At 47.4% G+C, this 16962-nt stretch overlaps 1 protein-coding gene across 1 annotated transcript in view; it reads right to left on the bottom strand.

Moving 5' to 3' along the window:
• The window catches only part of SPSB4 (splA/ryanodine receptor domain and SOCS box containing 4), a 78085-nt gene extending 69437 nt beyond the window's left edge, over window positions 1-8648 (bottom strand). Inside the window, exon 1 of the mRNA XM_047726278.1 lies at window positions 7987-8648. The gene's annotated coding sequence lies outside the window, so the exon portion shown is untranslated. The remainder of the gene's footprint in view (window positions 1-7986) is intronic.
• Window positions 8649-16962: the final 8314 nt, after the last annotated feature.

The following is a 16962-nucleotide window of genomic DNA, read 5'->3' as shown; positions in this document are numbered from 1 at the left end:
TTTGTTGTTCCATTCCCCCCAAACCACACTTCATCTCTTAGTCTTTGCTTGGATGGGATGCTTAATGACATTATCCGGCAGGGTCTGCCCCAGGGCTTCAGTGACAGCTGAGCAAGAAAACAAAAATCCAAATTGCCAATTGCCCTTCTGGGGACCCTGGAGGGGTGTTGCAACACAACAGAGAAATGAGGAAACGTGAAATGTGGAGGCTGGCCAGGGAAGAAGCCTCAGCAGTTTGCAAAACATGACGCTCAAGCTTCAGAAGAGTGGTACCAGGGGCGCCTGGGTGGCTCAGTGGGTTAAGCCGCTGCCTTCGGCTCAGGTCATGATCCCAGGTCCTGGGTTCGAGCCCCGCATCGGGCTTTCTGCTCAGCAGGGAGCCTGCTTCCTCCTCTCTCTCTGCCTGCCTCTCTGCTTACTTGTGATTTCTCTCTGTCAAATAAATAAATAAAATCTTTAAAAAAAAAAAAAAAAAAAGAAGAGTGGTACCAGAAACCCCATTCTCAGAGGCCCAGCTGGCTGGGCAAACCCAGGCATGGGGTTGGCCGTGGGATGGACGCTGCAGGAATTGGTAATGACTGGGTGAGCTGCCTTCCCCTCAGGGTGGCCTCTGGCTTCAGACTCAGGGGTGGGTATGGATTTCGTTTCTTCTTTTAGCCAACAGTAATGCTGCCTCCCTGGGGATCTGAGGCTACAGTAAGGTCTAAAACCAGATCGTTTCCCTCTAGGGAAAGCTCACACCAAAGAGGTCATACCCAGTGACAGGTCTGAATAATGGCAAGGGCCGTAAAAAAACAGCACAGTCTGATACCATTTGAATTCCTTTAATAGACTCCCATTGCTTTCAAATACATACTATAGTAGTTGTAAAATGCATAGTTAATTGAATCAGACCCCTGCTTATAATCCTTCACAGCAGGATAAAGGGCAGACCCCTAACCCTAACCTCCCCAAGAGCTCCCCTGACCCACCCTCCTCCACAAAACCCTTCACTGCATTCCCACCAACCTGCCAGAACTTTCCAACAGGCACACGTAAGCCCACACATCCTTGTCCTACCACGCTGCTGCCTTCGTCCTCCTCTCTCCCTGCACACCCCCGAGTGCACACATCTGGGTAATTCAGCTTGGGGATCAACACCTCTGGGGAGCCCCCACCCCAGCTCTCAAAGGACTTGTCTCCTGTGATAAGGCTGCTGGACTTGTCTCCACCAGCCTTATCGCAGGAGGCCGTGCATCTCCTTAGCTGCCTCCCTCCTGCCAACTGGGAGACAACTTGAGAGCGGGACTGGGTCTCCTCACTGCAGCCCCAGGACTCCTAAACGGTGCCAGTGCAGAGCAAGTGCTAGGCCAACATCTCCACAACACCCAAGCCTGAGCAAATGAGCCAAAGAAGCCTCCGCGGAGGCATGAGCTGGAGGTACGGAGAGCCATGAGCCCAGCCAATCCATTTACCATCATCATTCCTTCGTTTTTTGCCTCCAGACAATGGCGCCAATGATACCTACTGGACCCTGGTTCGACTGGGATGTTTTTAAGATTTTCTTAGCACAAATATTAAGTGGGGGGCTGTTTTATTAAAAGAAGCTCATTCGGCATGAAACCACCAATGACGAATGAACTGAAGAACCTCCAAGGTGTTGCCCCAAACGCCCATTATCTTTTTCCCTCTCTATGCATGCATGGAGCTCATGCTACAATGGGCTGGGCAAGTCCTTTCTTCCCCAGAGCTCACAAAGAGAGCCATCTGTCCAGTTCCAGGTGGAAACGTCTCACGCCTGCCTTCCTAGAGTGCAAATCAATGAGGCTTCCCCGAGCCTCTCCTTCTTGTGGGGTTTCCATGGGAATCCTCCCACGCGTGACTGAGCCAGGAGCCCCCAAGGCAGAAGCTCAGGCTGTCAGCCAGCAAGGAGAGCCAAGGATAGGATGAAGGAGTTTGCTGGGCGGAGACCAGGCCAGCGTGCTCTCTCTACAAGGTCATTTGAAAGAGACACACTTCCAAGGCAGCAAGGCCGGAGGCCAGGTCACGCTGTAGCTGCCCCTGTGCCCAGAGGGGGTTCCCAGGCACATGTGGCTTGTTCTAGGGGGCAGGTGGCCACTGTGAGGCCCAGCATGGCTCAGGCTAGAGCAGAGCTGGAACATGGGTGGGGGAGGGCACTACACACTGGGACCCTCCTGGGGAACATTCTATGAGAGAAACACAATAATCTTCATGTCCAGCCCCTCATTTATCTCCCATTTATTCGATATAACTGGTTGTGGGAAAATTCAGGATGCCCGAAAGAAAAGCAGATTTATTCATGCCTCGGGCTTGATCCAGGAGATCATGATAGGCACCTGCTGGGATTTCTGAGGGTCCCTCTATGAAACCTGAGATATCTCTAGGAGCATTTTTGAGAGACCAGATAGTGGACAAGAGAGGAGAAGGGGCTGGTGAGGAAGCGGGAGAAACAGGGAGACCTGGAGAGAGAGGAGAAGGAGGGCCAGGTGGGAGGGGGCCCCTGACCCCAGGAATGTGTGTGATTAACCTATCTACTGGTCTGTGGCTGAGAAGGAAGCCATCTCTGTGGCCTGGCTAACTAGAACAATCTCGCCTCCCTCCTGGAGAAAGCAGGCCTCCGGGTTCACCATCAATGGCATTTCCTAGCACTAAGCCAGATGGGTGACTTGGGAATTGCTCTGGGCCTCTCCCTCTGTGCATGCATGGAGGTCCAGAGCTCATGGCAGCTTCCTGTCACCTCCTGGTTCCAGGACATACCTTTACTGCCCCATAAATGGGGCGACCCCTAGGTCGCTCCTCTCATTTCTGGCCTCTACAGATTCTTCCAAACTGGGTCTCTAGCCCTGCCTTCTCTCCTCTGCACCAGGACCCTCTTTCTGGAAACCTCTAACCACCATCAGATTGGGTGCTCCTTCAAATAACCTTGTAAAGCCAGCTGGCCTCTTTCTACCACAAGCCTCCCCCCAGGGAGTTGGGGAGGGGTGTTCTCACCCCAGATGTCAGAAATCTGGGGACCCACTGGTGCCTCAGAATCTACATGTCCAGAGCTGAACCTCTGCTTCTTCCCTCTCCAGCATACCAAGTTCCTCTCTGCACACCCCCAATTCTGCCGTGGATCCCCCCATCCCTCTGTCTCTCTCACTGAGTGCCTTCAGCTCTCCCTTAGCTCAGCTGTTGCCTGGATTACTGCAATGGTGTCCTAACGGGGCTCCTTGACTCAGTCTGTGTCCTCTAACAACCCTTCCAAGGTGCCAAGGGGTGAATCTGACCAAGCCACCACCCGTCTTCCCAGTCACCAATCCAGGTGGCTTCTCAGGGGGAAGCGGCACCCCATAGCTTGGCAAACAGTCCCCGAGACCTGTTCCTGTTTAGTTCTCCCACACTGCCTCCGAGCACGGCCTAGGTCAGAGTGGCCAGGCTGGACTTCCCCAAGCACTACATCTCGTCCATATCTTGCTGTCCTGGGAGTCTTCCCACTTTCCCTTGCCTGGCTGATTTCTCCGTGCAAGCAGGTTGGGCAGCCTCTGTGCCAGCCCTCCATCTCCCTGCATCCCCGTCCTTGTTGTCTTCTGCATGGCGTGCTGCATTGCTTGTTGGCAGAGCCAGCACCCAACTCTCCCCTACCTCCTGCCGGCATCCAGCCAGCACCCACTACCTCTGGCTAGGTGAGAAACCACCCTTTGGGTTGAAGAAGGGATAGCTACTCCACATCTCCTGTACAGCTTGCATTTTTAACAATGAGTATTTTTTTTTCCTCATAATTAAAGTACACATGTAAAATGGGAATTGAGTTCTAAACTCAATATGTGAAACAAAAACCACATGCAGTCAACACTGCCCAGAAAGGTCCACAAGGCCCACGACATCTGATTTGGGTTCACCATCTTCTTTCTCAACGGGTTCAGTACAGACAAGTGTTTTTCCCACAGCCTCCAGATTTCTTTCTTTTATTTTTTTTTAAGATTTTATTTATTTATTTGACACACAGAGAGAGATCACAAGTAGGCAGAGAGGCAGACAGGGGGAGGGGGGAGCAGGCTCCCCGCTTAGCAGAGAGCCTGATGCGGGGCTCGATCCCAGGACCCTGAGATCATGACCCTGAGATCAACCCACTGAGCCACCCAGGCGCCCAGCCTCTGGATTTCTTGAGCTGAGTAGCAGCAGATAAACTAGCTGACTTATTTAAGTACCATGTTTTATTTAAAAATGTGTTGATATTTTATGTATTTTTTGCTATGGATCTTCTTTACCAAATATCTATGGTTATGGTCACATAAGTTAAGTGCAGATATTTATGCACTTTTTTTTTTTAAGATTCTACTTATTTTAGAGAGAGATTTAGATAGTGAGCAGGGGGAGGGGCAGAGAGAGAATCTCAAGCAGACTCCATGCTGAGCACACAGCCAAATGTGGGGCTCGATCCTACAACCCAGGAGATCATGACCCTAGCCAAAACCAAAACTCCTGGTTGAGCCAAGAGTCAGAGGCTCAACCGACTAAGCCACCCAGGTGCCCCTATGTACTTATTTTTTTAAATGACTGTGAAGCAGAAACTTCTGATCATTTTACTCCAGGTCCCACCACCCCCCAGATTTTCCACATTGAATGGCCTGTTCCAGCCAGAGAATTGTCTGAGACCCTTCGTTCTTATACCTACAGAGAAGAGACCTTTCATGAGCCTGGCTATGTGACAACAGGCCAGGCAACTCAGGGAGAATTAAGGAATCCCCATATGTTAAGTTAACTGGGTGTCTTCACAGAGGGATGAGGAACTCTGTACTGGCCCAAGTCTTGCCCATTTCCCGGGAAGACGAATGAAGGAGCCAGTCTTAAGAAAAGGGAAGAGGGGCATCTGGGTGGCTCAGTTGGCTAAGAAACTAACTCTTGATTTCTGCCTGGGTCGCTATCTCTGGGTTGTGAGATCAAGCCCCCCTCAGCACTTAGTCTGCTTGAGTCTCTCTCTCTCTCCTCTATCCCTGCCCTGCAACACACACTCATACTCTTTCTCTTAAAAAAGAAAGAAAGAAAGAAAAGAGAAGACAAAAAGCAGGGGAACAGCAAATGAATTCCTTCGAGTGTTGCAGCAAAACCAGAAAGGCCAGGAATGGAAGGCAATGAGATAAGAAAACAATGACAAAGGGAGAAGTGGGCAGTAACCAGACCTGGAAGACCCTGGGGTGTCTAGAGTTTACTGAAGGACAGCCTTATGGGAGTTCTAAGATAGAGAGGGCTTTGATTGTTTGATTGATTAATTTTTTTCAGGTAGGCTGGTGTTGGAGCCCAGCATGGGGCTTGAACTCACAATCCTGAAATCAAGACCTGACCTAATAACAAGACTCAGAGGGGCGCCTGGGTGGCTCAGTGGGTTAAAGCCTCTGCCTTCGGCTCAGGTCATGATCCCAGGGTCCTGGGATAGAGCCCCGCATCGAGCCCCGCGTGGAGCCCCTCATGGGGCTCTCTGCTCAGCAGGGAGCCTGCTTCCTCCTCTCTCTCTGCCTGCCTCTCTGCCTACTTGTAATCTCTGTCTGTCAAATAAGTAAATAAACAAAATCTTAAAAAAAAAATAACAAGACTCAGATGCTTAACCAACTAAGCCACTTAGTTGTCCCAATTCACTTATATTTTTATTTTTTTTTAATTTTTATTTATATATTTGACAGAGAGAGACACAGTGAGAGAGAGAACACAAGCAGGGGGAGTGGGAGAGGGAGAAGCAGGCCTCCTGCTGAGCAGGGAGCCCAATGCGGATCTCCATGCCAGGACCCCAGTATCATGACCTGAGCTGAAGGCAGACGCTTAATGACTGAGCCACCACGGCATCCCTCACTTATATTTTTAAAAGATGTTTCTGATAAATGCTTATTACTCCTATCTGCTAATCTGATAGGTAAAAAAAAATGTATCTTATTGTAGTTTTATCTTGCATTCTTCTTACTGAGGAAGGTAGGGCATCTTGTCATATGTTTAAGTATCATTTCGATTTCATTTTGTGTATGTGGACTGTTAATGGTTTTTGTCCAGTCTTGGTGTTTTGCTTATTGACTAGAGAAACCTTTTATATATTAAAGAGATGAGCCCTTTGTGATAGGAGTGACAATTCTCCCCCCAGTTTGTCCTATGTCTCTTGACTATTTATAGTGATTTCTTTCCCTTGCAGTTTCTTTTTATATAATTGAATTTATCAATCTTTGAAAGAAAACAGAAATACAAACTGGAGAGATATTTGAGTGAGATGGCCGGCCAGTTGAGTTTTGTTGTTTGCCAAAGGTCGCTTAAATTCCTTTTATTACTACTATTTAAATAAGTTTTAAAAATTGAATCAATCAGAGGGTATGTGTTTCAGAGGAATATGCCCTTTTGTAAAGCAAGCTTAGATCATCCTGTTGACACTCTGTCTTTCCACAAACTCCTCCATTAATCTGCAGAGCTTTAGAAACAAATGAAGGTTTGGAGGGATGAGGAGGCGTCCCCATTAGACTGCGTGACAGAAGCTGCAGGATTTGTTTGGAGGATAGAGGTGAGAAGGTGGGGAAGCAGGGAAAGAGAGACTGAGAGAGATTTAGTGCACTGATCTCTTCCCATGGTGCTGTGACCGGCGGGAAGAGGGTGGGCAGATCCTGGATTCTCCTTTTAATAGCGTTTCCCTGAGGCTCAGGCATAACATTTCACGTCTTCCAGATTTAGGCTCATCGGATTGCGGGGAGGGGCAGAAGGTGGGTAGAAGATGGGGGCTCGGATTCCTAGAGAGGAGAAAACTCCTATCTTCACCCCCGCAACCGCCCCCAGCACAGGATGTGGCCGACGAGGAGACTGAGCAGGGAGAGATCAGAGTACTGGCCCAAGGTCACACCGAGGGCTGATGGTGGAGGCGGAATTCGAACTCTAGCCTCACTCCAGAGCCCAGAGTTTCCCACCTCATCGCGGCAGCGGTGCAGAATCGCTCTCCTCTCCGTTCTAGTCCTCAATCGTCCACGCTCGGCCCTTAGAGAGGCTGGAGCGGCCACTTCTCAGTTTATCCCACCAGGGAGAGGTCCTGGGCTCAGAGTCCCCTCCTGGATCGGAGTCCGTGGCGCGTCCTGCGGCGCTACCGGGGCGGACACATTTGCCGCTCTCCAGGCTCTGCCCTCCTCCCTCCTTCCCAGGCCCGACCTCCTACCCCTGCCTGTTACTCGCGGAGCCCGCGACGCCCTCGCTTCCTGAGCATCACCAAGTTTGTCTCCAAGCAAGGCCACAAGCTGCCCCGAGCAGCTCTCGGGCCGGGAGACCAGCCTCACTACCCCAGCGTCTAGAGAAAGCGGTAACACCAGCCACCACTTCATCACTGCCTGCTGCGTGCCAGGCCCTTGATTTCCACCGCTCCGAATCCCCTCCCCTACCCCACCCCGACGAGCACACCCCCAGAATTTATTCAGTTCCCATTGTATAGACGAGGGAGCTGCTACAGCTCCGGAAAGTTGTGAAACGCTTGGGCTCACACACCTAATAATAATGCTAGCTAGCGTTGGACGGAGTAGTTCCTATGTGCCAGGCACAGGTCTGCATACGTTACAAGCATCGCCTCATAGATCCTGCCAATACACTTATAAAACGGGTACCATGATCATCCCCATCCTACGGATGAGGAAACTGAGGTTTGGCCCCTTGCCCAAGGTCACTCAGCTAGTGAATTACGGATCTCGCACCCAAACCCAAGCAGGGCGGCTCGGGTGGCAGTCTTTCATGCTGTCTCCATTACACGGAGAAGCAGTAGGCTTCGAACCTTTGGCACCAGGGGCCAGCCCCAAATGCTCCAAGCCTGCGCACAGACCAGCCAGTTGGGACTGCCACAGCTTCCAGAGAGGAATTCCCGGGAACCCGGACAGGACCCATGCCAGGAGCTCCCGTTGTGGTGAGTGCCGGCCCGCACGAGGTCCGCGCTGCCAGATCTTGGCGCCCGGCTCCCGCGCGCCCAAGGACGCCCCTCACTAGAAGCCAGACGATACTCACCATAAAAGAGAGGGCGAGCGCCTGCCGGGAGGAATCGCTGGGCTGGCAGGTCCTGCACTCAGCCAAGAGCTGTCGGTTGCCGCCGCCGCCGCCCACTCAGGGGCGCCCGAGCGACCCCGAAGATGCCGGCTGGCTCCCCAGGGCCAGGGGCGCGTCCTCACCGCTGGTGCCCAGCAGCAGCGCCCCCTCTGCCCGGCAGGGTGGCCTGGAGTTGGAGCGTTCTTGGGGAAGTTGGCGCTCGGGCACGGCGGGAGGGCGCGAGAGGTCGGGTGGGAGTGGGGCAGCGCCTTCCTGCACGGATCCGGGGGGCGCGCCAAGGCCCGCGATCTAGCCGTGCCGAAGATCTGCGCGGGATCGAGAGGGCGGCGAGTCCCAAGCTCAGGGCTCACGGGCCGCGCCTCGGCCGCTGTCCCCCGGCGCGCCCCGCTTCTTCCCCCGCGCCCTGGGCGCACGCAGTGGTAGCTGGAGCTGCTGTCCGGGCTCTGGCTGCGGTGCGCTCATCGCCCTCCCCAGGGGCTAGGCGCCTTTGTGCGCAGGGCGCGCCGGCCGCCGCGGCCAGCTCTGGATGCTGCAGCCGCCGCCGCCGCCGCCTCCCCCTCCTCCTCCTCCGCCGCCCGCTCCCCGCCTTCCCAGCCGGCCCGGAGGCTGCAGCTGAAAGCCGATCCGGCTGAGCTCATCCCTGAAGGCCACTAATCCAATAGCCGCGGAAGGCGCGGCCGCCGGGAACGCCCCTTCCCCCACCATCCCGCGCCCCGGCCGGTCCCAGCTCGGGCCGCTGCCGGCGCCGCCACCTTCCCTAGGCCACCAGCTGGCGGGAGAGGGAAGTGGAGCCCGCGCCCGCGCCCCTGTGCCGAGTCGGCGCGGTCGCCATTCACCCGCCCGCTTGCCCGCGCACTCCCTCACTCCCGCACTCATTCATGTGCACGGGTCCTCCCCCATTCATTCAAGCGCGCGGGGAGCTCCGGGGTGGGTGCCCCTGAGAGGGAGGAGACACCCACGGTCACTCGGCAGTTTTGGTGTTTCTTCCCAACGCACGTGGGAAGTAGCAGCCAGGGAAAGAGGATGGTTTAATATTCTCTCCCTTAGACACGTGTCTACATTTTATTTTTAAAGAGCAGGCTTCAACTCATCTTTTAAAATTCCAATTTCATACTGCACCTGCTTCACGGAGCCTTCCCCACCCACCCGAGGCGCAGGGAGGTGAGCCTCCCTGCTCTGCGGGCTACTATAGAGCTGAGGGTGGGCTGCTTCCCAGCCAGCCCGAGATAAGGAAGAGGGCGTGGCCAGAGCGGAGGCCCTGAGGGTGCATCCAAGCATCTGTGCTTCCTTGGGGAAATTGAAAGTTCCTGGTCTGAGTGTCTCCCTCTGTGCTCCCGGGGCTGACTTCCATATCCTTCCACAGTCATTTGGTCTGACCTCAGCCCTCTCTGTGCCAGGCACCAAAAAGCCTACATGCAGAGGGCTCATGTCGTCAAGGACACAGGTGAAGACAATTCAAACCCGTGAAGGAAATGTTTTGATGGAGGTTCTGGGGCTCCTTTCCCGGACCAGGAAAGGCAGCCTGGGGACGTTTCCTGGTGAAGGTGGTTACACGAATTAGCTCCTGGAGGCAGGGGGTGGAAGGGAAGGGGAGGCGGGAGGGTCACCTGGCTAGGTGCCTATCCCAGCCCAAAGCCTATAGCATAACTGGAGTGTAGCTAAAGGTGGTAAGATGAAGCTGGCGAGACAGACAGTGGTTAGGCTACTTGGGGACAGTCCACGTACTTCTCCTGTACTGCCAGAGCTGTCTTCATAAAGTCAATGTCATGTCATCTCCCTTCCCTCCCTTCTCTTCAGGGTATCCCAAGGCCTACAGGATGGTTTCCCACTTCTTCTTCTTCTTCTTTTTTTTTTTAAGATTATTTATTTATTTGACAGAGATTACAAGTAGGCAGAGAGGCAGTCAGAGAGAGGAGGAAGCAGGCTCCCTGCTGAGCAGAGAGCCCGATGAGGGCTCGATCCCAATCAGGACCCGAGCCGAAGGCAGAGGCCTTATCCCACTGAGCCACCCAGGTTTCCCACTTCTTAGCTGACTCTGACCCCAGCCCTCTAGTCTCCTTGCTCTGCAGCGTTGCTCTAGAGCTGAGACCCTGGGAGCAGCGCCAGCAAATCAAGCTCTCTCTCCCTGACACAGGCCCTTGCACACTCTGACCTTTGTCCTTGGTACAGCCTGACCCCATGTAACTCCAATTCACCCTTCAACTCTCTGCCTGTAAGCCTGTCATCTACTCCAGGGAGTCTTCTTGGCACCCACATTTATTTCTGTGTTTATTCACAATATAACGAACACCCATGATCCCACCATCCAACCCCAGGCACGTACATCTCCCTATGTGCTCCTCTCTTAGAGCATCTTTTTGCCTCTGCTGTTCATAAAACCACTATTCTGATTGTTAACATTTATCATTTCCTTGGAAATGATATATACAGGCACTCGAAAAAAGCTATGTGTATATATATGTGTATATATATACACATATAATATATAATACGTATATGTATATAATATATATGCCTAAACACTATTATTATTTTATTTAGTTTTATGTACTTGTGTTTGAACCTTTATTAATGCTATACTGTACCTTGTTTTCTAGGACTTGCTATTTTGACTCAACAAGATTTATCCACACCAATGCATGCAACTGTAGCTCCTTCCTTTTCATGGCTTATAATAATTCACTGGGGGAACAAACACGATGTTAAAAAAAATATTCTTGACACTTCTTAAAGACCTTAAGACTTTGTTCTAGGGGGGGCTACTACAATGGGGTTTTGTTGCGGGGGAGAGAGATTAGGCTCAGCTCTGAACTCAAGGACATGTGGGAATTTATAGCCAAGGAGCTGGGGTCAGGGGCAGTGGATAGAGAATTACTAAGAGCACACAACAAGGGTGAGGAGGATTCTTGCTGGACAGACTTAATTTGGTTCTTGCTGAAGGCAGACCAGGGGGAGGGACCAGGGATTTGTTCAGATATTGAGGGTGGTTAGATACCCCAGTGGGAGAATTTCACTAACTGACTTCCCAAGATTCTGATTCTTTTTTCTTTCTTTCTTTTCTTTTTCTTTCTTTCCTTCTTTCTTTCTTTCTTTCTTTCTTTCTTTCTTTCTTTCTTTCTTTCTTTCTTTCTTTCTTTCTCTCTTTCCTTCCTTCCTTCCTTCTTTCTTTCTTTCTATCTTTCTTTCTTTCTCTCGTTCTCTCTTTCTTTCTTTCTTTCTTTTTTTTTTTTTTAAAGATTTTTATTTATTTATTTGACAGAGAGAGAACACAAGTAGGCAGAGAGCAGGCAGAGAGAGAGGAAGGGAAGCAGGCTCCCTGCTGAGCAGAGAGCCCAATGCGGGGCTCGATCCCAGGACCCCGGGATCATGACCTGAGCCGAAGGCAGAGGCTTAAACCACTGAGCCACCCAGGCGCCCCTCTTTCTTTCTTTTTTATGCAGGTTCTACCTCAATTGCTAAACTGTGTCAGCCCAACTGTATATTTAATCATAACTCCTCCAAGTCTGTGAAAAGAGTATCTGTTTAGAAGTTTGGCTTTATACTTGAAAACAGATGGGATTTTTTTCTAATCAAATGTATTCTCAGCACCAATAATTTCTACTAGTTTCAAAGCATCTTTAAAAAAAAAAAAAAGTATTTTTGTAATAACTGATTTAAGGGATTACATTACATCTACCACATTCCATTAAAACATTTAATTTCTTTTCAGACTCAATAACAAGATTCCTACAGAATACTATCGAATGTATTTAATGATGAGCCTTTTCAGGGAGTCAGAAATGACCGAAAGTACTATTTTATATTGATTATCAGTGTATGGTGTACTGTATGCACAAAAATATAAGTGACTCTTTGTTTTAATTGCCAAATATTGAAGTTCATTTAGACAACGTGGAAAGATGCATGCTCATACACTGAGAATACAATAGTAGATTTAAAGTTAAAAGTAGTAAAATAGAACATGGGCACTGTCTTTGTTTATAACTATGGCTGGAGATTTACTTATTTTTTTTTCTTTTTTACCCTCTTCACCTGTTTCTTTTACCTCCATTCACCACTTCTGACAACCACTAGTCTGTTCTATCTAGGAGCTTGTTTTATTTTTATTTTTATTTTTTTAGGTTCCATGTATTTAAAAAGATCATAGAGTAATTGTCTTTCTTTGGCTCATTTCACGTAACATAAGCCCTCTACGTCCAGCCATGTTGTCATAAATGACAAAATTTCTTTTTTTTATGGCTGAATACTATCCCATTTTATATATATATAATACAATGTCTTTATCCATTCCTTCATCAGTGGATGCTTGGGTTGTTTCCACATCTTGACTATCACAGATAATGCTGCAGTAAACATGGGGTGCAAATATCTTTTTTGAGTTAGTGGTTTCATTTTTTCCAGATAAATACCCAGAATTGGAATTCCTGGATTTTGTGGTAGTCCTATTTTTAGTTTTTGGAGGAACTTCCATCCTGTTTTCTATTGTGGCTACACCAACTTATATTCCCATGAACAGCGCACAAGGGTTCCCTTTTCTACACATCCTTGCCAACACTTACTTATCTCTTAACTTTTTTATAATAGTCATTCTCACAGGACTGCAAGGACACCTCATTGTGATTTTGATTTGGATTTCTCTGATTATTAGTGATGCTGAACACCTTCTCACATGCCTGTTGGACATCTGTTTGTCTTCTTTGGGGAAATATCTATCCAGGTCTTCTGGCTATTTTTTTTTTTAAGATTTTATTTATTTATTTGACACAGAGAGAGAGATCACAAGCAGGCAGAGAGGCAGGCAGAGAAAGAGGGGGGGAAGCAAACTCCCCGCTGAGCAGAGAACCTGATGCAGGGCTTAATCCCAGGACCCTGAGATCATGACCTGAGCCGAAGGCAGAGGCTTAACCCACTGAGCCGCCCAGGCGAACCCAGATCTTCTGGCTATTTTTAAAAAATTTTTTTGATATATTTTTTTTTAAACTTCTGCCTATCTTTAAATAGGATTGTATTTTGCTGTTGAGCTGAATGAGTTCTTTATAGATTTTGGATATTAGCCCTTTAGCAAACAGGATTTGTCAATACTTTCTCCCATTCTATAGATTGCCTTTTCATTTTGTTGATGCTTTCTGTTGTTGTGCCTAAGTTTTTTAGTATGATGTAGTCCCACTTACTTATTTTACTTTTGTTGCTTTTACTTTTGATGTCAGATTCAGAAAATCACCACTAAGACCTAAGTCGAGGGTTTTACTCCCACTGTTTTCTTCTAGGAGTTTTATGTTTTCATGTTTTATATTCAAGTCATTAACCATTTTGAGTGATTTTTTTGTGTATACTGTAAGATAGTGGTCAAGTTTCATTCTTTTACATGTGGCTGTTCAGTTTTCCCAGCACTGTTTATTAAAGAGACTGTCCTTTCCCCACTGTGTATTTTTGGCTCCTTTGTTGTAAGTTAATTGACCATATATACATGGGTTTACTTCTTGGCTCTCTATTCTGTTCCTTTTATCTAGGTGTTTTTGTGACAATACCATACTGTTTCAATTATTGTAGCTTTGTAATATAGTTTGAAATCAGGGAGTGTGATACCTCCACCTTTGCTCTTCTTTCTTAAGATTGTTTTGGCTACTTAGTGTCTTTTGGGGTTCTTTACACATTTTAGGATCATTTGTTTTATTTCTATGAAAAATGCCTTTGGAATTTTGGTAGGGGTTGCATTAATTCTTCAGACTGCTTTTACTAATATTGATTTCTTCAGTCCATGAGCACAGAAGATCTTTCCATTTATTTGTGTCTCTTCAATTCCTTTTACTAATGTCTTATAATTGTCAATATACAGGTCTTTTGTCTCTTTGGTTAAATTCACTCCTAGGTATTTTGTTCTTTTTTTTTTTTTAAAGATTTTATTTATTTATTTGACAGACAGATCACAAGTAGGCAGAGAGAGGCAGGCAGAGAGAGAGGAGGAAGCAGGCTCCCCGCTGAGCAGAGAGCCCGACGTGGGGCTCGATCCCAGGACACTGGGATCATGACCTGAGCCGAAGACAGAGGCTTTAACCCACTGAGCCACCCAGGCACCCAGGTATTTTGTTCTTTTTGATGCAAAAAGGTTTTTCTTACTTTCTTACTTACTTACTTTCTTACTTACAAAAAAGTTTTTCTTCCTTTCTCTGATAGTTCCTTGTGTGTAGAAATGCAGCAGATGTTTGTATACTGCTTTTGCTTCCTGCACCTATACTGGGTTCACTTATTAGTTCTAACAGTTTTTTATGGAATCTTTAGGGTTTTCTCTATAAAATATCATGTCATCTGCAAATATTGACAGTTTTACTTCTTCCTTTCCAATCTGGATTTTTTTTTTTTCTTGCCTATTTGCTGTAGCTAGGACTTCCAATATTATGTTGAGTAAGTGTCAGGAGTAGGCGTCCTTGTCTTGTTCCTGATCTTAGAGGAGAGGCTTTCACTTTTCACCATTGAGTGTGAAACTGCAGGCTTATCCTATTTGGCCTTTATTATGTTGAGGTACATTCCCTCTATACCCACTCTTGGTTGAGAATTTTTATTATAAGTAGATGTTGAGGGGCACCTGGGTGTCTCAGTCAGTTAAGTGTCTGTGTTTGGCTCAGGTCATGATCTCGGGGTCCTGAGATCAGGCTGTGTTGGACTCCCTGCTCAGCTAGGAGCCTGCTTCTTCCTCTGCCCCTCGCTGCTGCTTGTGCTCTCTCTCTCTCTTAAATAAAGAGATAAAATCTTGGGGTGCCTGGGTGGCTCAGTGGGTTAAAGCCTCTGCCTTCGGCTCAGGTCATGATCCCAGGGTCCTGGGATCGAGCCCCGCATCGGGCTCTCTGCTCTGTAGGGAGCCTGCTTCCTCCTCTTTCTCTCTCTCTGCCTGCCTCTCTGCCTACTTGTGATCTCTGTCTGTCAAATAAATAAAAAATTTAAAAAAAATTTAAAAAAAAGAGATAAAATCTTTAAAAAAATAAATGTTGAATTTTGTCAAATGAGTTTTCTGCATCTACTAAGATGATCATATGATTTTTATCCTTCATTTTGTTAAAGTGGTGTATCACAACGACTGATTTGCAGATTCTGAACCATCCTCCTATCCCTGAAATAAATCCCACTTGATCATGATGTATATAGTCCTTTTAATATATTGTTGAATTCGGTTTGCTAATATTTTGTTAAGGATTTTTTTTAAAGTTTTTAAGTGGTTTTGTTTTGTTTGTTTTTTGGTTTTTGGTTTTTTTTTTTTTTTTTTTTTTTTGATGGAGATCACAAGTAGGCAGAGAGGTATAGGCAAAGAGGGAGGGGGAAGCAGGCTCCCTGCTGAACAGAGAGCCCCATGTGGGGCTCGATTCCAGGACCCTGGTATCATGACCTGAGCTGAAGGCAGAGGCTTTAACCCACTGAGTCACCCAGGTGTCCCATTTTGTTAAGGATTTTGTATCTATGTTCATTGGAGATATTGGCCTATAATTCTCTTTTCTTGTGGTGTCATATCTAGTTTTGCTATCACGATAACGCTGGTCTCATAAAATAAGTTTAGAAGAATTCCTTTTCTTTTTTTTTTTTAAGAGAGAGAGAGTGGGAGTGGGGGAGGGGCAAGGGAAGAGGGAGAGAGAAACTTAAGCAGGCTCCACACCAAGTGCAGAGCCCATATGGGGCTCAATCTCATGACCTGAGATCATGACCCAGGCCAAAATCAAGAGTCAGTCACTCAGCCAACTGAGTCACGCAGGTACCCCCCACTCTGACATTTTTTGAAAGAATTTGAGAATGTTTTGGATGTTTGGGAGAATTTCCCAGGGAATCCCTCTGCTGCTGGGCTTTTATTTGTTGGGAGGTTTTTAATAACTGACTCAATTTCCTTATTAGTCATTGGTCTGTTCAAATCTTTTACTTTCATCATGATTCAGTCTCAGTAAGTTGTATGTTTCTAGGAATTTATCCATTTCTTCTAGACTATCCAGTTTGTTGGTGTGTAATTCTTCATAGTCGACCCTTATGATCCTTTAGTATTTCTGTGATACCGGTTGTAACATCTTCTTTTTCAAATCTGATTTTGTTTATTTGAGTCATCCCTCTTTTTTTCTTGGTGAGTCTAGCTATAGGCTTATCAATTTTGTTTATCTTTTCACAACCAACTTAGTTTCACTGATCTTTTCTATTGTCTTCTTAGTCTCTATTTTATTTATTTCTGCTCTAGTGTTGTTATTTCCCTTCTACTAACTTGGTGCTTCATTTGTTCTTCTGTTTCTAGTTCCTTGAGGTATAAAGAGGTTATTTAAGACTTTTCTTTATTTTAGGTGGCTCAGTAGGTTGAATGTGCAGCTCTTGGTTTCAGCTTATGACACGAACCCAGGGCCTTGGGATTGTAGCCTCGCTCCTCCTCCCCATTCAGTGGGGGAGTCTGTTTCTCCCTTTCACTCTGCCCATCCCCCACTTGCATGTGTATGCAGTCCACTCTCTCAAATAAATAATAATAATAGAGTATTTTTTAAAATGACTTCTTTTTTAGGGGCGCCTGGGTGGCTCAGTGGATTAAAGCCTCTGCCTTTGGCTCGGGTCATGATCCCAGGGTCCTGGAATCGAGCCCCGCATCAGGCTCTCTGCTTAGCGGGGAGCCTGCTTCCTCCTCTCTCTGCCTGTCTCTCTGCCTACTTGTGATCTCCATCTGTCAAATAAATAAATAAAAATCTTTAAAATGACTTCTTTTTTCTTGAGGTAGGCATTTATTACTATGAACTTCCCTCTTAGAACTGCTTTTCCTGCATCCCACAGATTTTGATATATTTCTATTTTTGTTTGTCTTAAGACTATTTCTGTATTTCTCCTTTGCTTTCTTCTCTGACACCATCGGTTGTTCAGTAACTTGTGTTTAAGCTCAACATATTCATGAATTTTCCAGTTTTCTGCGTGTAATTATATTCTTGTTTC

This window comes from Lutra lutra, chromosome 1 (genome assembly GCF_902655055.1).
Source record: "Lutra lutra chromosome 1, mLutLut1.2, whole genome shotgun sequence".
Taxonomy (NCBI): domain Eukaryota; kingdom Metazoa; phylum Chordata; class Mammalia; order Carnivora; family Mustelidae; genus Lutra; species Lutra lutra.
This window is presented reverse-complemented; position numbering and strand designations above follow the sequence as displayed.